We start from the raw sequence: 27546 nt of genomic DNA on the forward strand, positions 1-27546 counted from the left end.
TTCTAGTCAACATGCAGTAATGATGTGGCATTTGCCTCCTAAATGTCTCTGTGTCCATATAAAATGGTAAAATCATGTTCTCAGTTTTCTGTTTAAATAAGGCTACTTTTAAAGCAGGGATAAAGCATGATAGTTTTATATGCAAAGCCTGTTTCAACTACAAATGAATTCCCCTCTCTCAGAATTCACAGAAACTGTCAAAATTGAGTGACCTAAGTTTTTCTCTTTCATCATATTTCATCTATATCATTAAGGGTTAATATGTCTCCACTGGTCATTTCTGTGCCAGCTGCTCTTGTGTATGTACCCTGGATTTAAATGAGCTAACTTGTGTGCTGTTAATAGCATAGCTACAGCAGCATGTGGAGTTCAGCAGGGCTGCAAAACCCATGCAAAAAGCTGGATACATACTCAGGCAATCAGCCCACTCAGTTCCACCTACACTGGTTTAAAACTAGCTAGGTAGGCCTGTGAGAGCTACAGTAACTGCAACATAGACATCCCAGAATTTAAAATGTCCATATAACTTTCCATTCAACTGTGTTCTGCATTTCCCTTCTTCCCAACTCCCAAGTATGTCTGCTAGTGTTCCATAAACTGGGTAAATATAGTATTGTGTGTCCTTTCTCTTTTCCTTTCCCTCTATAGGTTCTTGAGGTCAACTTGCTCTTAAGCGAACTTTCATTTTTTGTTTAGAAATGCTTAGAAAGTCTTTTCCTATCCTATATTTTTTGCCAGGTCCTCTGGAAAGAAAGCTATCATTCAGAAATGTGGTCTGTATGGAAAGCATCCTTCATTTTGGTGATGCTAGCTATATGATACTCTGTTAGATTATTAGAATGGTTATGGGCTTGACAGAATAAGAGGAAATTGGAGGAAGTATGGATTTTGCTTGAGAAGATGATATTAGGGATTCGTGTATAATCAGTTAGTTTTACAATCTTAACTTTCAGGGGGATTCAGTCATATATGGGTGATACAAACGGCACAGTCAATGTGATATGCTTATTATAAATTTTTCTCACAAAATAAGAAAGTAATCTGGCTCTTTTACATAGGTCTGTGTGGGATGTATTTAAACAAACATTAGACGGTCTTGTTCAGCAATAAATTCCTCTACCCTGCATGCATCATACAGGCTTATGTTAATTTATGTGCATCATGATGTGATCAGCAGCACAAAGCCATCTTGAATGGAATCCGAAATCACAGTTTGGTTTGATTATAGGCTTTTTCATCGGAACAGGAATGTGTGGGTTTACCTCTATGCATGTTTGAGTGCCAGCATTTATTACAACAGCACCCAAAGCCCCAGTCCAAAGGGGATCTTATTGTATAAAATTTTATACAAACACAGTCAAATAGTCTCTGACTCCACAGGTTTACGCAGTCTTATAAGTATGTACTTCACTTATGTGCAATCTCTCACTAAAATCAACAGCCCTACTTTACTGAACAAAATGAAGGACGTGCATAAGTATTAACAGGGTCAGAGCCTAAACTGAGAAAATATAAGATGATATAACCAACGAATCGAGACAGAGATAAGGTCACTGTGGCGTAAGCTGTTATATCAACTGGTTATATGTATTGTTATAGGTTTGTGGCCTGATTGCTTGCTTTGGTTGATGGGGAGGGTTTTGATATAAAGAAATATGAAATTTACATTATGTCAGTGGCCTTCCAGGGTAAATTTTGTTGCAGTTTCTTTACTAGTCCTGAACTGTAAATGGGACTAGGTATCTGCAGTGTTATAATAACAGAAGTCCTATCTCAAGGAAACAAGTTCCCCTACTAAAGCCGGGCTATAGTTATGTGGAGTTTAGCTAGTGGGGTGAGCGGGGCACCAGCTCTGGGCATCAAGTTAGGAAGGGATGCAAAAAACCAGCAGCTGCTGCACTGACATTGCCCTGTGCACCACTGCTGCCCAGCACACAAAAAGCCCAAGTATGCCTCTGATGTGAAGCAAAGCAAATAATAAGAACAAGACCATTTCCAGTTACTAGATGATTAGCAGAGGGATGATATAGGTCTTTGTCAAGAAATACTGTACACAGCCAAGTAGCCCTCAGCTCTGGAACACTGATTTTTACAGCAAATACATACTTTGACCTGACCCTGGATGACTATTACAATTAAACAGAGAACCATTCAAATGGTTCATCTTACATGAAAATCTTACCTTATTCTGGCTACATATATTATTAAGCAGTTCTCAAAGCAAATTAAAAAACACCCAACTATAGCCATTTCTGTTAACCTTCTTGATTTCTACTGTATCCTTTTTATGATGACAATGGCCAAAACTAAACCTAACTTCAAGGTTAAGATGTACCCTAGATTTATATAATGAAATCATAGTTGCAGTATTATTTTCTGTGCTTTTCTTAATACAGCCCAACTCATTGTTCACTTTTAACTGCTGCACACTGAACAGATGGTTTCACTGAACTGTCTACCGCTATATCTTTTTCCTGATTGGCTATGGTTAATGTGGACTCCATCAATATGTAAGCATAATTCAGACTTTTCTTTTCAGTGTGCACATACACTATGTTGCATTTTTAGTATTCATGTTCAGTTGCCATAGTGTTATCCAATTACTTGGATTTAAGTCCTTCTGGAGTTTCATATAATCCTCTTTAGCCTTTATTAATCTGAATAATTTTGCATCACCTGCAAATAAAAATGTTAACACTTTTAGATATTGTCATACATTCCAAAAACTAATTAAAAGGTTTGTTTGCTCTTTGAAACAATGGAGGGCTTTTGTTCTGAATCACAAATTGTGTAATCATATTTAATGAGCACCAGCAACCAGCAGGCCTCTATATACTAGAACAATTCATTTGAAGCCATTACATTTCTTCATGTTAGTAACTTCAATTTCAGAACTCCAATAGTCCGTATTTATTTACCAGAGACCATACATACTACACATCTTCAAGCCTCCTAAACTTGTATTTATGTAACAGTCCATAACCATAATTGGCCCTTTGAAGCTTTGGTGGACTATTGGGTGCATACATTATTAAGTAGTTCTCAAAGCTAAAAATCTCCCTTTTTTGTGATAACATAAAAGAAAAACCCAAAGGGAATGCAGCAGCACAGAACCCCATGCCTTTAAAAACAAGTGATAAGGTAATGACATCAAAATATAATTTACTGTATTTATGCCTATATATTGAAATATATCAGTACTCATTTCATCTCGCTGATCTCATACTCTGTAATAACAAGACAACAGGATTTAAACACCAGGATGCAGAAAATGTCTAATACTATTTTCTGTAAAGAAAGAAAAAATAGCTATCTTATTAGATCTTCATCAAGGACATTAGAAGCAGATACTGGCATTTTATTCGAAAACTGAGAGCTTTGTTCTGGCCTAAATCTCCTCTGGATGGGTTGAGTGGCTATATATTAGGGTCTTTAGAAATTGCTTTCCTGTATTGGATTTGATTTTGGTCAGTTTGGAGTGCACTAAAATTGCATTCCATTTAAAATTCAGTAACTCATCTAATCAAAATAATTTCTAGCATTCAGATCAAGGATAAATTAAGATAGACTATCAATGAAGAAATAGCAATAAATAATCCTACTAATCCCTCCAGTGTCTCCTGTTCTGTCCCACTGCAAACAAACAAACAAACAAACAAAATACTTCCTGTTTTCTGTCTTGAAACTTTAAGTCATTGGCAGGAGGGAAGGGAGAGACTTGATTTGATTAATCATCCCTTTTGTTGTAAGGATTTTTCAAATTGTGTTAAAATGTAGGTCTCTGTGTCCTTAGGAAGTTTCCCCAAAGAAGATAAATTGTGGCAATATTCTAATAAAATTGATATTGACAGACTTTCTTTTAAAGCCAGTCAGGATGTTTTGCCTTTGAAATTGCTTGCTCTTTTTTGGCTTCCTTGAAGTCTGTTAGCCATAGTCTTGAATTTTTTTTTTTGTAAAGTGCCTGCCTGGCAAAATGATCTATGTAAAAAAAAATCATTAGTATTATGTGCTTTTTTTAAATGCTTCCAGTGTAGTCAAGAATTACCAAGCTATGTATAAAACTAAGGACTGCCCTCAAATTACTAGAATTAATCTGGCTACTGCAAAAAGACTTTAAATAAATATTATAGCCTCAACCTAATATAGAACATGAAGAGCAATTTGTACCTTAGAGTAGAATCAGTTGAAGCCTGTCACATTGTTGTATCCTTAAGAAGGGTTACTTCTTACTTGGCATTTTGCCTGTAAGTCATCTGAAGTTTAATATTGTAAAAAAATGGACTAGAATAAAATATGTTTATGTGGGTATTATAGTAGTTGTTTTTCTGTACAGGTTTTGTTTTAATACTCTGTCTGATTGTCTATTGTACCTTGGCTATAAGCTTGGTCAAATTCAAGCTGTTATGGATGTAATTTAACTCCCATTAAAGCCAATGGGAATCTAACCAATTACTCTGAAGGAAACCAGATCAGGCCAAATGATACACCCTTTTTGCATTCAAATTACATTTTTCTTTTGAATGTTACTGTAAAGAAGTAAAGAGTCCATACAAACTATTGACTGCCCCTTCAATAAAACAGTGATGCATAACTAAGGCGATATGTTATTCTCCTTACAAGAAAGAAATTGACTATGGTCCTTAAGTCATGAAGTTCTCGGTTATTTTCCTTCATCCATCTAATGCTTAATATTTAATATTTACTCCACCCTTCACTTGCACCTTGTCTACACTTAAGAATTATACCATATCAGAACACTTACTCATGGCAAAACAGACTTATATTTACCGTCATGTCAGCTTGTTATGCAATATTGTAGAGTTGTTACATGTTCGTGTATCTACACATGAAATTAATGCACTGAATTTTCTGTACAGAAAACTCATGTGCAGATGGTCTGAGGTCAGATGGCCAAGAAACCAAGAGAGCTTTGCCAAGAGACCAAGGGAGCTTGGAATACATTTTGCAAAACAGAAATGTAGCCAATCACTCAAAAAAGAGCTTGTCCCAAAAACGTTTTATTGCTCCTACATGGGCATGCAATAGAGAGAGAAAAGCGGTCATAAACATGACTTTTACTAGTCTACTCTTGCCCTAACATGTGTTTACTGAGATATAGAAGTGGCTTCTTAGGTTTCTGAGGCACCCATGGGCCATGTCTACATTAAACAAAGAAGTTGCACTTAAAAATGTGTTCCCTCAAACATTTTAAGTAAAAAAAAAAATTAATAATGTAGCAGTGATCTAATATCTTTAAAAATGTGTTTGCTGGTTCTGATGAATCACAGGTTCCCCTCAAGTAGATACACAAATATGGGAAGTCATCAAAACAGTCTCATCATTGTCTTGAAAAATCAGAAGTAAATAGTGAATGGAAAATAGTGCACATGGTAGATAATTGTGGCTGTGGGGTGCAAAACCTTTAAATGGCTTTGTGAACTTGTGAGGACTACAGCTGCATTAGCAACAGCAGTAAAGCAATTACATTTCATCAAATAAGATGCAGTGAGTTGGTTTATTCTCTTTCTCTCCCCTCACTTGCTCTTTCCCCAGTATGTTTAATAGACACTTTTTTTATTTAAGTACAAAATTGCGGTTGTGTGTTCTCTGCCATGCTGCAAAATTAGCTAGATTTTTCTTTAAGGAGTTTGCATTGAAGGCTTTGCTGTTTTAGGGCCTAATCATGAAAGGTGCTGAATGCTCTCAGCTGCCAGCACTGTAGAACTGATCCATCATTTTCATGTGGCTAGTGTCACAGAAGTATCTTGCTCTTTTCTTTCGTTATAGATGGTTTTACAATGAGAAGAGGGGAGATCAGGGGAATAAATCCATTGGAATCCAGCTTATGAGGTCTTTTAAAAAGATAACTCTAAGCTGTTGTAGTTCTGGTGCTGATGAAAGCTTAAATCTCTGATCAAGGTTTAAGCTTTTACCTGTCTCCCTGTAAGAAAAGTTTCCTAAGTGGTGAGTTAAAAGGGAAAAAAAGAGACTTGTACTCCTTCTGAGACCTGCAGGAGTCTTTAGAATGTCACTTTCCTTTTTTTTTTCTTTTCCCTCTAGAAAATAGGGCTGATATAAAAAAGTTTTTAAAATACAATTTCTGGGCAGTCTCTTCATATGGGATTATTTGTTATTCATTGTGTACTAAAAAAATGTATATACTGGGAAACAAAGGTGCTGCCACTGCTGCAAAGATTTACTCTTCTCTCAAAGCAGCTGTACATGTCTGAGGTGCGACCCACTGATATTCACCTGTGACTAGATCATCCCCTTTGCTTATATGAATGAAGGAGGCCCCAAGCTTTATATAAAACTAAGGACTGCCCTCAAATTACTAGAATTAATCTGGGTACTGCAAAAAGACCCCAAATTGGAGGTGGGGAGTGAAAGGGCAGGCTCTATATTGCCAAGCCTCCACTATCACCAGTGAAGGGACCCATGCTGTTGAAGATAAGAACAATCCCTTCCCCACTATGGATTCTCCATTAAGATGAGGCCCTTCTCTGTTTATAAATAACACATGTGAGGTCTTGTATTATGAAAGGATTTGTAAAACTAAACTGTCTTCCCCACCACAGGCAGCCCTTGTGCCAGCCCTCCTTCCCCCCACCTCCATGGCATGAACAGCACGCTGTGTTGCTAGCTGGTAGGAGGATAGATGTGCAAACAAAGCCATGCTTTGCAGCCCCGGTTATTCCCTCCACTCCTCTCACACTCCCAGACCTGGCAGTAGCTGCCATGGTGGTGATGGTAGGTATATGAGACCTTTCAGGAGCAGTCTTAGCAGCAGGAGTTAGGGGGCAGACCAGGGGCACAAACCAGGGGCCACCAGGGACAGTGGAAAGAGCAGAGCCCAGCAGGCAGAGGCAGATTAAGGTGTACTGGGGCCCTGAGCAAACACAAAATTGAAGGCTCCCTCCCGCTGTCGGAGCTGGGCTGTAGGGGGGAGGGGCCCTTTCCTCCCCTAGTGCTGGCTGGGGAGGCAGGGTGGACCCCACTCTGCCAGGGGGGCATGCCTGCCTCTTCTCCCTGATCCCCTCTCCTTCCACCACAGCCAAATGTACACACATACATGCACATACACAGGCACTCACACAGACACAGGCGTGCACTCCACTCTCACTCACTCTCTGCACATGGACACACACACAAACACACTCTCCCTGCCGTGAACATGGGTACGTGCACACACACACACATGCACAGACACACTTGCCCCACACAGGACTTCCTCCCTCCCCCATTCTTGATCACCCCGAGGCAGCCGCCCCCTCTGTCTTCCTTCCACGACGAGCTGCCCAGGGCTCCATTTAGCGCCCCACCCTGGCACCTATTACACTTACCTGCAGGGAGCTGCTTCCTGGCTGTTTCCCATGTGGCCGTGCAGCTGCATAGGGCTGGGCTGGGAGCACCACACCACTGTGGGCAGGCAGCAGAGCTAGGAGGAATGGCTACAGGGGGGCTAAGATGAATTGGGGGGGCTATAGACCCCCAATGCCCTACCCCCCAAGTGCCTGCAGAGGCACAGCACATCACTTCCAGCCCAGCCCCAATCCTGGCCGTCCCCCCACAGACGTGGTGCTCCCAGCCTGGCCCAGCCCCACCCCTGCCCCACAACCTTTGGTGAAGAGGCTCCACTCCTAGCTCGCAGGGAAGCAAATGCAAAAGCTACAGTTTTAAACTTGGCGCCATTTTAGTCTCCCTACTGGGAGACAAAAAAGTGCCAAGTATAAAACTGTGGCTTTTGCTTCCCTGCTAATGAGGACCCCAGGGGCCCCCGATTTGGTAGTGGCCCCTGGGCACGGGCCCAGCTGGCCCATGTGTTAATCCACCTACGGCACCAGAGTAAGGTCCTGAAAATTCAGAGAAGTTTTGGAGAGGTGCCTTGAGGCTGAAAAGGTTGAGAACCACTGATATAGAAACGGATGCTTTGCTTAAAGAAAGATGTATCTGATGTCATTTATTTAACAGTACATATCAGCACTGATATGATTTCCTCTGGCAGGAGAATGGAATATGTTATATGTTTTACACATGCACACACACACAAACCTTTTTGGGTGTAAGGGTGAACTGTGCCACCAATTTTAATCCAGAAAAAGGTGTGCCCCAGATACCAAAATCTAGGAAACATTATTTTCACTGACTGCCTCCCCCATGCATACTGGCCTCTAGCTTCTTTTCTGTTCCATCCAGAAAGAGTACAGATGCAGATGCTTCCTCAGCCTGATGAAGGGTGTTTGTACGCAAAAGCTTGCAAAAAATAATTTTTCCAACTATTTCAGTTGGTCTAATAAAAGATATGAATTTACTTAAACAACCTTGTTCTATACAGTGCTTTCTGAATGATTATCAACTTTCTCCCGTACATGTTTACTCAAAGGTGAATTGATAGCATTATTCCAGTCCAAAGAGTACAAATAATTGCTCCCTTTTTTCTCTGGTGACTGCTCCTTTCTGCATCAGCATTTTCAAGCAGAGCCCTGGGGATGAGGATGCTGGCTTTGTATTAGAATTTGTTTTAGGCCTTCTCCTGTGGTATCAGTTACACTGTAGCTGTACCTGATCTCCAAGATTGTAATACTTCAGGAAGTATTATGCCTAATTTTCTTTTCTGACTTTTACTTGAATCTCTGACCGATCTAGTAGAGCATCCTTGTGGGTAAATGGCCCTTTAGGATTTACAGTCTTTTTATAGGTAGACACAAAACCTAGAAAAGTTGTTTGCCATTCCAATACATTGTTAGACTTCCTTGTCATCTTTTGGTTTGGGATTTTTCTCAGTGGCACTCAGTTTCTCAGGGGCTAGAGTCCCTCAGAAGTCAACAGATGTCCAACACAGAGAACCTTAGTTTTCCTCAGCTTCAGCTCATCCAACCTAATACTGCTCCCCTAGCAACTATTTAGGATTGTTGCAGCTTAGTATTATGACCTTGCATTGTCTTCTACTTGATATCTTCTACAAGAAGAAAGCCAGCCATGACACCTCGGAGTCCCTGTAGCACCTGCTCCACATGACCTCTAAAGCTAAGCTAATGCCCCAAAATATTTGTATCCAACAGCACCTGGCAGATATAATCAGGTAGCTGGACAGATCATCTAGCTCAGTATGGCAGAACTTATTCATGACGCTACAAGCAGTGAGTACTTTTGCTCTAGATAAATTGGGTAGGAGGTCCTCAGCTACAGGTAATGCATAGGGTTGCTTTTTCAGGGCTCTTTTCAGTGGTTTCAGACTAATGATGGTCCTCAGTTTATCTCACTGTTCTCTCCTCATTAGTAGGCTGCTGATCTACTGGTTTTAATGAGCATAATAGCCCTCCCTGGAGGCTTGCTGATTCCCTCTTGATTCACTATGGCTAACAGAACTCTGTTTTTTGGTACTGCCACTTTAGTGGGAGTCTCCTTTAACCTCAGCTTTCTCTCCAGGTATTCACTTACCTGAAATCTATTCTTGAATTCAATCATAATAAGGGGTCAGTCAGACTTTTCTCTCTCTCCTTTCTCAGACCAGCGGTGTTCTAGTGTATATTGTGAACAACTCCATGTCTAGCACTGCCCTCCTTTGGGTCAACTACCATAAACTCCAAATGGTAACATCTCACACTTCATAGGTTTCTTTTTAACAGCCTGAATTTTCCCACTAACTTAATTGTCATCAGTACCTGGTCATGTTTCTCCTGATAAGTATTGCGCTTTTCAGCACAATTGAAATTACATTGCAGATGAGTCTACAATGCACCCAGAATCAAAATAACATTTCATCCCACCCTCCTACCTGTTTGCTGTTGGTTGGTGCTGCTTTGTCTTCTTGCTACTTGTGCTCTCATTCTACCTCTACAAACTTACCACAGCCACCACAGTTCATCAGCAATGTACCACGTAATGACATGAAAGGATTCTATGACTGTAAAACTAATTTGGTACTATATTTAGAGAGATGCTGCAGTTGTGGCTAGATTAGGTTCCTGATGTGTCTTCTATATTCTTTGTCCTGCAACCCCTATTTCTCCAAGTTACTAAATGTCCCTCTTTAAAGAGGTTGCAAGAATCTAATTTGCTAACCACTGCAAAAGATCAAACTCCAAGTTTATCTGCCACTTCCTAGGAACATGGAGCATTTTTACATGTGCTTCAGGAAGCACAGGGGGAGGGGTGCTTTTATTAGTGAGCACTTTTAATTACAAGTGCCTGAGCATCACATGTATCAGCATCCCCCATGCTGAGAAATGGCAGTGAGGCACTTCAGGCTACAGCTCATCGAATGCTCATTGAATTAACGGGGACACTAATACACATGATGCCAGAGTCTGCTGGAGCACATTTATTTCCATGCTCCAACAGACTCGATTAATTGAGTCTGCTCCAATGCGCTGGATTTCCAGTGCATTGGAGCCTGTTCTCTGTACATGTATAGGAGCCCATAGGTTCCATGGGATTACATTGGGAACAAGTGGGATTAAGAGATCACCCTTACAACTTGGCTACTAGCCAGTAACTGTGCAAAGGACAAGGATGGACAGAAGTTCTTATTCCAGGTAAGGATGTGGCCTTGCGTAAGAACAAAATACTGCTTATTATTATTACTAATCTCTTAATTACTAAACATAAGAGCATAGATTTCATAGATTTCATAGACACTAGGGACCTTGCGAAATCATCAGGTCCAGCCCCCTAGCCAAAGGGCAGGAAGTCAGCTGGGGTCAGATGACCCCAGGAAGGTGAGCATCCAAGCGTTTCTTGAACATATCTGGAGTAGGTGCTCACACCACTTTCTGGGGAGAGTCTATTCCAGACTCTGGAGACTCGGATGGTAAAGAAGTTTTTCCTTACGTCCAGTCTAAAACTGTCTTCCAGCAGTTTGTAACTGTTAGACCTTGTCTTCCCTTGGGGAGCCCTGGTAAACAGATGTTCTCCCAGATCCTGATGCACTCCCCTTATATACTTATAGGCTGCCACCAAGTCCCCCTTGAGCCTGTGCTTCTCCAGGCTGAAGAGTCCCATGCCTCTCAGCATCTCCTCATAAGGTCTGTTCTCTTGACCTCTGATCATGCGCGTGGCTCTCCTCTGCACTCTCTCAAGCTTCTTTGTAAAGTGTGGAGCCCCGACTTGGATGCAGTACTCCAGCTGCGGCCTCACCAAGGCCGAGTAAAGTGGGAGGATGACTTCTAGGGTCTTGCAATGGCTATACGACAGTACAAATGGAACCATTCTGGATAAATGACAGGAATCATGAGAAAAGAAAGAGGTATCCTCTAATATTCCCAGAATATTGCTGTTCCTTATACACCTTTTTTCCTTTCATTTGTTTTTTTGGCAACATGACATGTACTTCTATTGAGCCTTAGGCTGTGACACTTTGGCAGGTCCTGATATTGTAGTACAGTGTTTGCATATAATCCAGCAAAGTCTTCCACGTTTATTTTTTCCTTCTGAAATATGTATCATTGTTGAAGCATGACATGCTATTAATTTAGGAAAAAAAGAAAGGCATATATATTATATATTATACTATATATTAATTCCAATATCTAATTCACTTGTATTGTCATGGAAAATATTTTACATATAAAATAAAACTGGCACATATTTACCTTTTGACAATTTAGCAGCAATACATGGTGCCTTGCAATGCTGCACAATATTAGGTGTGCAAACACCTACACATTTCACTAGATAAACAGAGATTTCAAACAGGGATTCATAGTATCAAAAACATTCTCTGCCCTCTTGAATTCTTTCTGAGTTCTTTGAAACAGAAGAATTTCTCTATTATTTTTTCCATAGTCAAAAAACTAGTGAAAACTAAGTGCTGGCATTCTTTGAAGGGTGTATAGAGTCTAAAAAGGTTGAGAACCACTGCTCTATTGACTCCACTGGGTAAGAATGAGATGGTCTGAATTAAGTCAAGCACGCTTTAGAGAAGTAGTACGTGCTGAAGTTAATTTGGTTATGAATTTAAGATAATGCATGCCAGTTTAATAAACCTTTCTGTCTTCCTCCCTTGATGTCAGTGTAACTGCAATGTCATGTTCCTTTGGTCACTTAGGTGCCTGGCACTTGTTACACTTAAGGCATAATTAACCAGTTAATCATATCTTAAATTGTTACCCAGCCACACTTTAATGCAATTAATGGTGTGCTAAAACAAGAAATATGCCAGAAAGTTATTACACAAAAAATGTGTAATAACTTTGTGGCTAGTTCCTCTCACATCATTAACTGAACGTATGGCCAGGTTGGGATGCATCTGGGAGCCCTGTCATCTGATCCTAGCTCCCAGCCTCAAGGGTGCACCATGTGCCCCCACCACTAGGATTCTAGATAAGTCGACGGTTCCTAGCTTAAAGTCACATGTTGCAACCCTACAGTTAAGAGCCCCATCAGCTGAGAGGGCTCCCAACCATGACAGCTTGCTACTTGCTGATGTAGGGAGAGCTCAGAATTGTAATCCCAGGCTTCTCTCTGCACGCCCTGCAGTAAGGCATGATGGGATCTGATGCTCAGTCACACAATGGCATTTCCTAACAAGCACTTACGGCATAATAGGAAGTGTGATTCTGTGGAACATGCATCAGATCCCAGCATGTCTTTGCTTGCATGCCTGCCAAGGGCATCAGTTGCCTTTTTACTGATACAGGTTTTCAGTACGTTAGTATTGCTATGGTGTTGCCTATGCCCATGCCCCAGTATGTAAATTCCCATTTCACTTTGTATTGTGAAATGAGTTCAGAATTCAGCTCTTCTATGAATTTGCCAGCTAACAATGCCTTCAGATAACCAACTGATTTCAACAGCCTTTTCCTTTAAACAACCTATTTTATTGTACATTTTACAAAAATTGAGAGGAAAAAAAGGTCACATATCAGACAGCTACACACTGAAACAAATGTTGAAGGAAGCATTGCTTATCTGCATTTAATTTACAGGACATAGTAGAACATAAAAATTACCTTGTGGAAAAATGGCTGGTCTGTCCCTGCCTGTGGCATATACATGAAAAGAGACAGGCATCTCTCAGGAGGGCCTTCCATAGTCTGTGTGCAAGACTACCCTTCAGTTACAGTGAAAAGAGAGATATAGTCAAGCCAAAGGGAAGCAGATATCTGAAGTTCTTGCTTTCTCTGCTTTCATTTTGAACATAACTGCTGTATTTACCTGAATCCAAGATGACTCTGAATTTAAGACAACTCCCCAGTAATAGATTCTGTACATGGAAAATGACAGTCTTGTTGTCATTTTCCATGTATAGAATCTAATTATTCTTGTTGTCTTAAATTCATCCCCCTCCCATCTCTGTGGCAGGGAAAGCAAGCAGCAGGAAAAGTCGTGGCAGGGGGACAAGCAGCCTTCTCCTTGGCCCCATGTCACTTGCCCCACCAGTGATTGCGCCCGCCCTGAAGCCTGTCCCCCTTGCGGTTTTCCCCCCTTCCCCTGACCACATGCTTCCCCCCAGCTTGTTCCCTATGTGGCAGCTGTGACTACTAGCTCCATCCCAAGGCATGGAGCACATGATGGCTTTGGCCAGGTAGCAGCAGTTCCAGCCTTAGCTCCACCTCAGACCAGAGCTGGAGCCACAGCAACTTCCCTGCCACTGCATGGTCTCTCCACTGCTCCCCACAGGCCAGGCACCACATAATATCCCCATCTCCCCGGCCCTCACCTCCCTGCAGCACTGTGCAATCTCCCATGTGCTCCATCATGCAGCCTGTGACCCCCCACCTTGCACTGTGCCTCTCCTGCCTCTACCTCACATGCTCTCCCCCCAGATTGGGGTTGGGACTGGAGTCACAGCCACAGCCATAGCAGCCACTTGCCCAAGGCTGTACTCCAAGATGATTTATTTTTCTCATTTTGAATGGGGAAAAAACCCTCATCTTGGATTCAAGTAAATATCATAAATGGCTGTTTCCATGGGGTGACAGAGAAGAGAGGAGGAGCCTGTAACGGGAGGGATACCTGAATAAATCCCAAAATAATAGAGGAGAGGGCTTTATTTCTAGAGCCCAACTTCACCAACTTGTCAATTTTCTATGAATATCATACAGTAAAGATTTTTTGCTGCCTTTTTTAATGCTTTCATTAGGGCTTGATTTAGCAGTGAAAATGATATGTTGAAGTGGTGAACTGCACTCTGTATTAATCTCAGATATCTGAATGACACAAATACTGCAACTGATGTAACCCATCCCATTGTGGACTATAACATCACACTTGCAGTCTCCAAAATCGAAGGAGAATCAAAAGTGTGTAGAGTATTTAATGAAGGAATAGTAATAATTTAAAAAGCTGTTTTAAAACGGTATCATTCTCAACCTAATATAAAAGTGTTTTAGATGAGATTGTCTTCTGTCATGGTTTCTTGCTCTGGTTTTCTGGTTGATATGAGTAGATACATGGTACCCCCTGATTTCCAGAAATTACTTGGCTTGACTGAGGAACCCAAAACATGACATAACATGTCATCCTTACTACACTTCATGGTCAGCACTCCCTTAATGAGCAGATGATACCTTGATAGAACTATTGTTTTCGCCTGTGTTTCCTTGGATTAGTCTCCTAGTCTTTGTTGCTTTAATTGGCTGAGCAATCGGTATTACACTGAATTGCCTTCAGAAGGTTTTAGTTTCAATAATATCTTGTGTAAGTAAATAAAGGCATGCACTAAAGTACAAAGATAATGTCTTATTAGTGGAACTGCAGGAGTCTGTTCCACACTCTTAACAGTACTAGCACTCTATTAGGCTTGCATTAGTTCTTGAGCTTTTGTCTCAGTTTATCATAAGATAGTGACTTTAAAGAAACATACCCTTCCAAATGGCTTGCGATAGAAATGTATTGCTTACTATTCACCACTGTTGCCATCAGATTAAATGATAACTGTAGATAAAATTAGACAATTCACATTTTGAAAATAAAAATTTCTATTGTGCCGAAATGGCTAGAACATGGGTACTCTCTGACTGGTGGTGATAATAGATACATGAATCAAAAGCCATCACCTAAACACTCTTACCTTCCTTAACATAGGAGCTTCATTTTGCATACTTAGGTCAAGCATATAGATCATGTGTGTGTTTTCCTTCCATTTGAGGCTGCACAAAGAATTTAACTGTAAAATAACAGCTAACTCTTCTCCATGCATATAATTATACCAAGTTCAGATGAGAGGATCAGTTTACTCTGGTATCCATTTTCCCCCTATCTAATCATAATCAGCACAAAGCTTCACCAGTAATTTGACTGGCTCAGTTCCACATTATGATTGTCCTTCCATTAGAATTCTCTGTGAACAAGTTGTTACAAACTCAGAATACTTAAAACATTGTATTTCTTCAGCTGCTAGATTGGAAAATGGGAGAATAAGAGAGTTGATGTTGGGTAGGACAGAACCTGGACTTTGGCAAACTTTTGGACAATGAGGCACAACAGGGTGTATATTTATGAGAGCATTCAGGACTGCCAGGGCAGATGTGTCTCAACCAGAGGGAGTACTGATTTCATTACTGTTATAGCTCGTCAGTAAGGAGGATACAATACTGTTTAAAATATATAAAAATGCCTATTTTTTAAATATATGGAGTGATTCATAATCATGGCCGTAGCTGAATTAGGTCTAATCTCAGTATTCAACAAATTATGGATTAAACACCCTTTTTTGTTGTATTCATGTTCTGAGTTGAAATAAAGACATAATCCCTCCTAATTATTAAGGGCACTGTATACAGTAGCTGTAATTGATGGAAATAAAGGGCACCTTTGAAACATCAGAAATTATGTTTTTCTTCATATCTTTGAAACGCTGAGCAAATGGGGGTATCTGTGAAATCAAAATGAAATCAAGCAAGCATGGTTCATGTTGGCCCTCCTATAGAGTGAATGTTCTGCAGGCCGTGATGCACAGTTGTACAAGAAACTTTGGACTGCTGTGGCTATGATATAATTCAGAATTTCACACATAGCACTAGTGTTGAGAATAGATAGTTCCAGTGTATGAAGTTGATCTGGATTTAAAATGCAACACAGCATGAAACCCTATCAGCATCTCCCCTGCCTTTCATTTGCTGAAAGTTGTAGAGTTGCTGTGATAACAACACCCGTTCCTTGCTATTAACCTAACAAAAATGAGTATTGTTTCCTTATAACATTTAGCAAGGCAGGACATACTCACAAAATAGGAGCTGTTTCATGCTGTGTTAAAAACAACAAGGCAGAGGTTATTTTCTGCTCTTTCTTCTGCTTCTAAATGAATGGCCATCTGATCCAAGGAAGTAAATATTCAAAATTAAGATTTGGAATTTAACTGGTGATACAATATTTAATAAACATCTCCTTGCTTCAAATGTTTCTGTTCTGAGACAGCATGTGCATACTGTAGGTTTAATAATTTATTACTATAGAATAGTTATTTCCTTTTGTTTTGTTGTATTTTTATCATAGTAATTTTTTTCAGTCCAGCACTTAATTCTTGAGGAAATCTGTAGGGATTCTCATTAACAGAAGTTATCTTTCTTTTACATCATCTGATAAAATATATTCCATTGTTTTTTATCTTTAATTTGGAATAGAGACATAAGTTCCAACCTAAATTTAAATTCTCCCAAAATACAGGAGGAGTAATTTGGCTTTGGTAAAAGATGGACTCTAAAGGATAAATATAATGAACTTTAAAAATAATGAGAACTATCTTTGAGGCAAATGATGAGCTTTCTACAACAATAAGCAAACTTACACAGTGCTGCCTTTTCTTTCAACACCAGTGCCCCATTGCTGGTACCAATTTAGTCTTTCTGCTACGTGACAACAGAATTCTCTGGCCTTGAAGGTTTGCTTATCAATTAAGAAGAAATCAGCACTTAAGGTTCTAGGTGTAAGTAAAACTTGTTTTCTTTATACACTTACCTCCATTCAGGAACAGGCAGTCATAAACAGCCTTTAGGCAATCCCCGCTTCCATGATCTCAACCCATTCACAAGATCCCAATTCCCACAAATTACATTGTCTTAGGAATTGCTCCTTCTACAGAGAATAAAGCAGAGTGCACACTTTTGCTCTGTACCAGGACTTTCTGTAAAAGGATAGTGCAGACCAAAACTAACAACTTAATTTCACCTCTTCAAAGACATAAAACTTGTTCACCTGCTAAGAAAAAGAATTTAATCAGGTGTGTAACAAAAGCTGTTTGGTGACTACTACCATAACAGTATACCTTAAAATTTAACAGTGACATTTACACAGGGGCTTTGGAAAGACAAGTACCCAAATCCCATTGAAATTCAATGGATTTTTGATGCCTAACAATCTTAGACTTTATTAAATCCTATCCTAAATTATTTGCAAAAAATGTTTCATTCCAGATAGTAGAACATTTCAATGTTGGTATTTCAGTATAGAAGCTCTTGAGCATTTTCATCCCTTATAATAATGTGTGCTCTTGTACCTTTTTATTTTTAGAAGAAAATTCAAAATGACTGCACTATGGCAAATTTGCAGAAATTGAAAGCATAATTCATTAAGTTTTTTAGCATAGTGTAAGCTATGTGTAGGGTGAGGATCACAAATGCAATTCATCAAATCACTCAACTGGAAAATGTTTTCTATGAGTTGGAAAATCAGATTGAATGATGTATCATGAAAGGTGGCAGTTATGTTGAAGTCTAGAAATTTGAGCTGTATTGTGTTAAAACTTAATGAATTATGCTTTCAATTGCTGTTTATGGTTTGCTTCTATCATGTGTACATCCACAGTTAGTAAAGTTTAAAGTTGCACAAGGACTTTATAAACACCCTGTATATCCTAGAGCCAGCTCATATGCCTGCTTAATGCCTGGCTCCATGGTGTCCCCTGCCGGCCCAAGGGCTCCAGTCATGCTTCATCCCCACTCCACTTCTGAAGTGTCTAACACCTATGCTGGCTGGAATATTTTGAATATATAGAAGGGGGGCCTGTAAACATAAAGCACTGTACTGTGTTGTAGTGAAGGCAGCCATCTGGCATGAGGTGAACCCTGGTTCAAATCTTTGCTCTGAATGAAAATAAATTCCTGTTCTGAATCATGCAAGGTCTCCACGAGTTTCTAGCTGTCATACCTACCTGGCTATAGAGAGAGAAACTCTTCTACTGTCCTACAAACTTTGGTTGTAGGTGGGTAGGTATGTGTGTGTGAGAGAGAGAGAGAGAGAGAGAGAGAGAGAAAGAGAGAGCATCATTTAGAACAGCAGTTCCCAAACTGTGGTACATGAACCACTGGTGGTATCCAGATGACCTACAAGTGGTACGCAGAAGGCTGCAGGGAGGGGTGGCACACACCCAGAGCCCAGCAGCAGCCTGATGCACACAGCCAGGAACACAGTACCTCATGTCAAGCAGCACCCAGTAGGTAAGTGTGTTGGGACAAGGTGGGGGCAGATCAAGGCCCCTACAGTGGCAGAGGTAGTGGGGCAGAGGCAGGGGATAGGGTGAATAAGCCCCTGGGGTGGCTGGTGTGATGGTCAGAGCCCGGGCAACTCATCCAGGGGTGTGGGGGGAGAGCTCCCCACCATCGCGTGTATCCCAGGGCAGGCACAGATGGCACATGGCCCCCAGATCTGTACATGGAGCAGAGGCAGGCCACAGCTGTGCGCTGGGTTCTGCACTGCACTGCTAGTGGCCCAGGAACCTCGTGCGATACCATGAGCCTGCTGTGTGCTGGCTGTGCTGCATCCTCTGCCTGCCTGGCGGCAGCAGGCACATAACATCCACGCAGCTCTGGCAGCAGCTGTAGCATGGTACAGAGCAAAGCAACACCCCACAGGGTTTTTCTCCACTTGGGCTGCCTCTCCACGTCCCCATGGCAAGGTCAGCACAAAGGTGACCTGGGCCTTTTCGGGGATGGGGGGGCTCCTTCCACTGGGTGTACCCCAGGGCAGGCATAGGGGCCACATGCCCCTTGGTTCTGTGTGCGGGGGGGAGGCAGGCTGCGCACTGGGCTCTGCACCACATGGCACTGCCTCCGGACCTGCATGAGACACCATGTGCCTGCCACTGCCGGGCAGGCAGAGGCATTTCGCCAGCTGCAGTACACACATGGTGTCCCATGCAGGTCTAGAGGCAGCAGCGGCTGGGGCTGGGGGAAGGGCTGTTCACACTCCAGGGCAGACACAGGGTACATACAGCAGCAGGAACCACCCCCAACCCCACTGCAACCAGAGCTACACGGGATGCTATATGCATACTGAGCGCTGGCTGACTGCCTCTTCCCACTCAGTGACAGCAGGCAGATGGCATCCCACGCAGGGCTCTGCCCCGCTCGCACTGTGCCCAGCATGCATAGGGCAAGCAGGGAGTCCCCTGAGTCAGATGTTCTGCTCCAGACAGGCAGTGTCAGAGGTAGTGGCTCTGTGGAGCTGTGTGGCTGGGCCTGGGCCCCATCTCCGGTGCTGCTGAGCATCCCTGCTGCAGCCAAAGTCTATGGATCCCCAGGGCAGCCCTTGCTCCCCACCTGGCTGCCACTCTCTGACCAGCTCCCACCTTCTCAAGGGTCCAGCCGGACCAATTTGCCCACAGCACCTACCCCATGTCTGCTTTTCCCCATGCCTCTCTCCGTCTCTGTCTTCCCTCCCTCTTTATTCTGTCTTTGTTCTCTCTCTTTTCCTCTCTCTGTTCACTCTCTCTGTTTCCTCTCTCATTCTTCTCTCTCTTCTGTCTCTCTCTCTTCTCTCTTCCCTCTCTCTTCTTTCTCCTCTCTCTCCTCCATCTTTTTCCCTCTCTTCTCTCTATCCCTCTCTCATCTCTTTCTTTCCTCTCTTCTCTCTTTCTCCCCCCATCACAACATGCTTAACAAAAAAGAATGCACAATATGAAGTTTTATTTATTGTCACTGGGTTTAGAATTTTTAGAAAACCTGGTATTTACTGTAAAAACAAAAAAACACCAAAAGAAGCAACATTTATGATTATTAACTATATTAATATGCAGTATGTCTTGCCATGTACCCTCCGCCCACTTTTGTTTTTCTGGTGTGCCCGCACTCTAGCACTTTACAGGGTATACATTGCAGATTTTTTTGGTACTCTGGCGAAAAATGTTGCCTACCCCTAGTTTACACTGTCTTTTTCCAATTTACAATTGTTTTATATGGCTACAGGAACTGATAAAACAATGTTTTTTATGATTACTAAATGTTTCAATGTTGTTTTAATACATAGTCTGTTACCTATGTGTATCAAAAATTTGCTGGTGGTATTTAAGGCTGTATCATTTGAAACTGATGGTACTCAGTAGTGCTGTGCGAAGCTTTGGGTGCTGAATCAATTCGGAGGAGATTCAGCCCAATTTGGTGGCTGAATCTCCAAATCAAGTTCGGACACCAATAAAAATGTCCAAATCTATTCAAATCTCTCTGTATCGACTGAGAAAATTCAGAGAGCTTTGGAGATTCAGGCAGTCGCTACTTGCTGCTGCAGGGACTCCATGCTGGTAAGTATGGATGGGGGGGACAGAAGGAGGGGCAGGTAACCATGCGGGGGACCCCTGTCAGGCCCTATTCCCTGCCTGCTCCCCCAGGCCCCCTAAGCACCTCCCAGCCCCCACCTGCTCTCCCAGCCATGCCATTGGCTGACCCGCCCAGCCCCAGCCTCCCAGCTCTTGGTAGGGGGAATCCCCACACTTACTGACTGCTGCCAGGCCCCATGCTGTGTGGGAGGATCTGCCATGAGGCCTCATCCCCCAACCACTCTCCCAACCCCTCCCCCCCAGGGCTGCCACACCTGGCCCCAGCTTCCGGTTCTTTAAAAAAAAAAAAAAAACAAGCCCCATGCTCACTGACTGCTGCAGCAGCCATCAGGGCTTCTGGGGGCTCATGTCAGAGCCCCCCATGCAGCATAGTGTAATGGGGGGCAGTGGGGATCGCCTCGCTGCCTGGCAGCAACTGATGGGGCAAGGCTTTATTTTTTTGCTTTTTTTTTTTATTTTTAAGAGCGGGGATGCTGGGACTGGGAGAGTGGGTGGGGAATGGGGGTTCATGACAGAGCCGCCCCCCATGCAGCTCAAGGCAGTGGGGGGCAGCAGAGATTACCCCTCAACCACCCCCCCCGGCCTGGTAGGAGCTGGTGAGTGTGGGGCTTTTTTTTCTTTTTTATACCTGGGATGCTGGAGCCTGTTTGGTTCAGAGATTCAGCCAATTCAGCAGTGGCCAAATCTCTAAATCAGATTCAGCCAAATCGATTCAGAACAGTGATTCCAATCATGGAATTGAATCACTGTCCCGCAAATCAGCCAAATCCGAAGCAAATACTAGCCATTTCGCACAGGCCTAGTACCCAGTTGGTCAGAGTTTGAGAACTCCTGATTTAGGATATATGCAGTCTACTGTTCTGTTGGTCAAGGTCCCTACTGTATTCTCTTCTCTTACGGCGGAATTTAATTTAATTTGTTATGCCTTTACAGTTAATTGCCCATCATTTAATTTGAAATGTATCCCTTTGGGTGAATTCATTTTGTTATTTTAAAGCCAAAAATGAATTGTATATCTTAGTGGTTTTACAGATTCTGATATCAAGAAGCATATTTGCCAGAATGCAGCATGTAGTGGAAAACCTAGCTGGAATTGGTGACTGACAAAGTGTCATGGGCAGTATGTGTGCTTGTACAGCCTTAAAGATGTCCTGTTAAATACAGACAGGGTACTAACAAAGCTAGCATAAATACAATGTTAGTTTCACGTGTTAGCTGCTAATTAATAAGAGTAACAAGCTCCACTTAACTGTAATGCAGAGAGCTTCAGAAGGATGACACTGAAAATTAGGTGCTTTCCTATTCCTTTTGTTTGTCTTCTACATTTCCCATTGTGTTTTTTTGTAGCTGTCACTGTTTTGGTTAAAATGTTTCAGATGAACTTGTCCAGGATTTTGAGCTAAATCTCCCACTAATTTCTACACCTTTGAGAATATCAATTGCAGTAGTATTAAATCAGCTCCATTTCCTTTTTAGAACAACATGTACTAAGCCTGGCATATAACTAAAAAGGGAAGTATAATAGTTCCCTCATGGTCTGGATGGAAGAAATTATTTTTGCCCTCATCCACATTCTGTTCAACCAGAAGAGCACATGATCTTGAGCTATGTCAGTCAGCTGACTAGCTGATGAGCCTCAACCAGCATCATGCCTGCAACTAGATGACTTTCCACACCACTAGTTTATACTGCCACTGATCCATACTGGTCTTCAACTCTTAGTCCTCAAAAGCATCAACAAACCAAGGTGGAGTTTGCACTGAAGTGAACTGGAAGAAATACTGGGGCAGCTTAAAACACATCATTATGACAAACCCTGCCCTCCCTGTCACATCCCAACTGAGCAAGAATTTCAACATTTCATCAATGTCATCTTTAAGGCATCCTACATCTCTGTCACTCATTGAAAAGGTGTCAGGTGATAAGTCTTCCATGCCTGGCAGCAGCTCCATTTGAAGTGACCAACTCAGAATTATCCATAGCCATTTGAAATGTCATAAATGGACCATATGCTAAACAGCCTACTAGGTATAAAACCTCTTCAGAGTTCCTGAAAAACTTTGGTCCACATGCTTATTCTTGATTAGTTCAGTTCTTCACTCAGCTCCAAAGATCAAAGGCTTGTTTAAGGTTACTGTCCTAAAGAAAAAACCACATCAGCAAACTATCAGCCAATATCACTGTTATTTGTATACCTTAAAGGATTCCATCATAAATTACCAGAAGGGTGAGACCACTTTGGAATTTGACCAAGCTGGACTTTGATGAGTTCCTGCCTCCAAGTTCTGGCACTGACTGCTTATATTAAAAGCAGGTTTCAGCAAAATCTTAAGTCATACTTCTGAATTTCACAGCAATATACAACACTATTCAGCACACTGGTTTTTCAGACAAATGTCCCAAGTTTTATGAAGATGGGTGGTAGACATTACAAAACTGCTTCTTCATTACAAATAATTTATGGTCTACAAGGGAAATAAAACAAGCTCATGGAAATGGTAAGTCATCTTCCACTGGCCATCCCCAGGGCTTTCTGCTAGCATCTGTGTTATCAACCTGTATATCAACAACCTCCCATTCACTCGCATGTGAAAGTTAATCTATGCAGTACAAAGCTCAGCACCCAAGTTTGAGTTCTCTCTGACTTTGATGTTTTAAATGCCAACATGGATAAGCTACATGAACACTGCAACAGGTAGCATCTTCAGCCAAGTACAACCAAAGCAATGCAATGCATTTCATTTGCACGGTGCTCTCTCTGCCCATGACCTAAATGTAACTGGTTTACACTTAGTACTTCCAGTGTATATTCAGTTTGCCTTGATGTGACTCTAGACTGAACTTTTGCCTTTCATGTATGTATGGAAACACCTGACTTTTTAAGTTTGCAAAGTCAAGCACACACAAGTTAAGAGATGCCAGAATTAATATGGTTTGCTCAGTCTTATTTCAACTCCATAGCACACATATATTATGATACAGTCTTTAATTATGTGATCATATGTACTCTGTCATGCAGTGCACAAGATAGATTGTGCTCTAGCAATAAATCAGTGGCGTGTAGTATTTGAGGCTGTAGTCTGTAGGACTCCTGCCTTACATGTTGCTAAAGTTAGTGAATGAGGTCAGGGATGGCAGGAACACAAAAGGTGGTCTAACAATTAAAACAATTGAATCTTGCCCTACAGATCTGGATTCTGTCCCTGCCTTTGCCATGAAGCTTCTGTGTAATGCTAGACAGGCCACTTAGAAAGATTTCTTTTTCAGGTGGTCACTAATTTCATGTTCCTATTTAATGTCTGCTTGACATTAAATACTGGGACCTCCAAGTGGGCCCTCTATTGTGAACAAATTAAGTGTTTATAATGCTGTGATTTCTGGAAAATCAGGCTATTTCAAATTGGGCACTCAAAATGATCTGATATCTTTGGTTTTAATCACTTTGTGCAGCTCAGTCCTGTCCCTTTCTCCTCCTCCTTCCCCCTCCCAGTCACCACCATTGTACCCACTTACTTCCTGGTATACTGTGAAAATAACTTAATGTTCATGAGGCAAAAGAAAAGTCCATTAGGAAATTAATCACTGTGTACTCCAGGCATGGTTTGAATTATGTGTAGCAAATGAGACACTGAACTCTACATTGAACAAGGAGGAAGAAACAAAATATTGAATATCCACTCATTAAGTGAGGCTTTTCCATTCTGTACAATGAAAGTCAGGGGTTCTATGGGAAAAATAATGCATTATTGTATAATTGAATATTGTATTAAAGCATTCACTCAAAGGGCCCATGTTCAGTTGGCAAGGTCTGGAATTTCTTAAATGTTGACTTTTCATCCAAAATGTTCTTGTAATACAGTTATTTGTGTTCTGTGTGGGTCTGGTGTGGTGCGTATGTATGTATATATACATATAGTATTTGACAGTTTCTTTCCATATTTGGTTTGGAAATCAAATCTGTGTGTGTTTCCAGCTGGAGTCACCTGTAAATCTTTTTCAGTCTCTCAGTCTCCTAGTATTTCAACAGTTACACAGAATTCTTATTCAGACAGAAGATGCAAATCCAGATAAGTACCACTAGGGGTCCCCTATTACCAACTCTGCTTTTCAAATGTATGTTGACCAGAATTTAAACACTGGAATTGAGAATCTACATATTGAATGCAAGTTATTTCTGTAATCCAGTTATGCAATATTTAAGGGTCTATAGGGTGGCCCAGAAAATAACATAATGCTGATAAATCTGCTGGGCAAAGGAAACAAAACAACTATTATTAAAAATATATTGCAAAATGAATGTGAAATATATTGGAGCAAGATGGCTAAAATTTTTATTTCACACAGATGCATTAAAGTGTATTGTGATAGCTGTAAACAGAAGCTAAGGAAAAGGTAAATACAGCAGGTGAAAATGGTTGAAGTATATTTATAATATTCCAGATGTCTGCACTGAATCAAAATATTGTAATTGTTTCAATTAATACAACCCTAAAATGATTCTTCATAAGGGTCAAGACAGCAGAGATAGCTGCTCTACATACTAAAATGTCACTGCTTCACATTAGCAGAAAGTGGAGCTTTTTACTAGTGGAAGGAAAAATTCATTGCTAGTGGTTCTTAGCACCTGCTTCTTTCTAACCCTAAAAAATCTAGCACATCAAACTTTGGGTTGTCAACTTCAGGCATAAAACAGTCCTCTGGAGCACATGACAGTAGAGATGAGAGGTTTTGCACTGGTTAAGACATGGTTGAGTCCCATCTGTTACCTATTCGGCACTGCAGAGTTTGCTTCTGATGATGAGTTGGCAAGGGTAGGGGGTTGTCTGAAAGCCCTTGAGCAGAGTAGGGGACTGGAATCGTCATGGCTACAACATCACTGCAAGGACCCCTCCACACATTACATTTATGCTGTAATTAAAGTATTAATCATGACAAAAAATGGCAAGGGTGATACACATGTACCCAATTTAAGACACCATAAAATGGCAAACCAGCCATTAAAATATTCCACAAATAATGTAGAACATTTTTATTTTCTACGTTAAATGTAAAACATCTCATATAGAACAAATAATGTCGGTTGTGTGTGCCATGGCAGGAGGCATGATGGCCATGAAGGACCCAGATCCCATGGTGCCTTTAAATGAATGTGTGCCAGAGGGCCAGCACTATCAAGTATGTTTCTCTTGTAACCTGACCAAACAGTAGTATTTTGGATTAAATGAGAGAGCAGGTTCAAGAGTCCTCAAATCGTCACAGAGAAAGACCCAGTGAGTCACCCCTTCACTTGTACAATGAGGGTACTCCAACTTGAGCACATCCAGCTAACTGCAGCTCTGATTAAATAGTTTGGCAGAATTGTGGCTTGATGTTAAAGCATGAACTTGACAAGGTATAGACCTATGTGTCCTGACTGATTTAAGATTTGCAGGCCTTTCAAGTGATTTGTTTTGGTGTCATTGATACATGAGTGGGATTTTATGTCTCTCATTTTCTCCAAAAAAATTTAAAAAAAAAAAAAATTCTAGCTCAGAATCTACAATCAGCTTTATTAAAATATATGTCATATTAACTGAATTAGTAATTAATAAAATAATTATTATGAGCCCTTATGGCACATGTAACCTTCCAAAGCTATAACGTATTGTTTCTTTATATACAATTTCACCCGTCAGCTTATATTATTTGTGGTATGTTTTTTGCATCCTGTAACATAAAATACATTATACACCTAATACTTTAAACAATGGATACATTTTAGGAATAATTAGAGCATATAAATGAAGTTCATGATATCATTATGGTCTCACAGTGGATCATAAATTAGGATTTAGGTATTTTACAGATAATACTTCCTTTTATACTTGTTAGTTACACAGTGGCCACATCTACACGAGACACTGACTGTGCAGTAGATCGTTACTACTGCACAGTAGCGTTGTGTGGCATAAAGCACGATGGAGTGCTGCTGTGCAGTAGTAGTAAGCTGCTGCACAGTCAGTGTGCCCTAAAAGTCATTCAGTGATGCTACTGTACAGAAACTCCAGTTTCTTTTAGTACAGTCATTTAGTACTTTGGCACAGAGTAGTACACTAAATGTTAGCCTTTTGATACAGTCTTTTTTTCCACCCCATTTAACAAGTATTCTAAGAAAACTTCAGGTACTTGTCCATACAGCTTGTCAATCTCAATCTTCACACTCCTTTTTTGGGAATGATTGCACTACTGACAGAGTTTGCTGACAGCAATAAGTTTGAACAACTTTTTAGTGAAGACATTGTGTCACTGTGGCTTAAGCAGTTAGAATGTTTTCAAGTAATGGTTTTATAGGTAGATAGCATGAATTTTCATTTCTGACCATTGCTGATTGATCTCTCTGTGGTCATCATACTGTCCACGTTCTGTCCTGTCAGCATAATCCTTCATTTTACAAACACATCACATGCTGATATCCTAATTTGGGCTTCACAAGTCTTCTTCTAATTTGGTCTGTTCCCCCAAAACTAGAAAGCCCAAGGGCCCTGCAGTTAGGCACTATGACCTGGTGCTACCTTATCTTATGTTATGGAACAGTGTGGTACATGTCTTTAATTTCCCAGCCTGTGTGTCTGCTCACTACTTGCCTGTATCAGACACAGTGGGCCTTGAAGAAACTTTGCCACGAACAGGCTTTTTAGACTCAATTAACCCTTGCTGTTGCCCTGGACCATTATTCTAATTTACTTTACCTATGAGCCAGTTCCCAAAAACAAGCCTCTAAATACCATTTTCTAGCCATCAACAAGAGAAAATAATAAGGCAATGGATGCAGGTGTTGCCGTGGACATAGTCTTTCTAGACTTCAGCAAGGCCTTTGACACTGTCTCCCACCCCATCCTCATTAAAAAACTAGGCGACTGTGGCATTGATGCCTACACAGTCGGGTGGATTGCAGATTGGCTCAAGGGTCGTACTCAGAGGGTGGTGGTGGATGGGTCATATTCAACCTGGGGGGAAGTGGGCAGCGGAGTCCCCCAGGGCTCGGTCCTGGGGCTTGCGCTGTTCAATTTCTT

General features: G+C 41.3%; 1 protein-coding gene and 1 long non-coding RNA gene across 4 annotated transcripts in view; one reads left to right on the forward strand and one right to left on the reverse strand.

The window, feature by feature from the left end:
* DLGAP1 (DLG associated protein 1) overlaps positions 1–27546 on the forward strand; it is a 546520-nt gene that overhangs the window by 414330 nt on the left and 104644 nt on the right. The gene's annotated exons all lie outside the window — the stretch shown is intronic.
* LOC109317693 lies at positions 1879–16258 on the reverse strand. Its single transcript, XR_002103095.1, has 3 exons — positions 16172–16258; positions 12954–13054; positions 1879–3978 (listed from the first exon to the last, which is right to left on the reverse strand). It is a non-coding gene; the product is annotated as an uncharacterized LOC109317693 (long non-coding RNA).

The sequence above is a fragment of the Crocodylus porosus genome, unplaced genomic scaffold, assembly GCF_001723895.1.
Source record: "Crocodylus porosus isolate Cpor-Errol unplaced genomic scaffold, CroPor_comp1, whole genome shotgun sequence".
In the NCBI taxonomy this organism is placed as follows: domain Eukaryota; kingdom Metazoa; phylum Chordata; order Crocodylia; family Crocodylidae; genus Crocodylus; species Crocodylus porosus.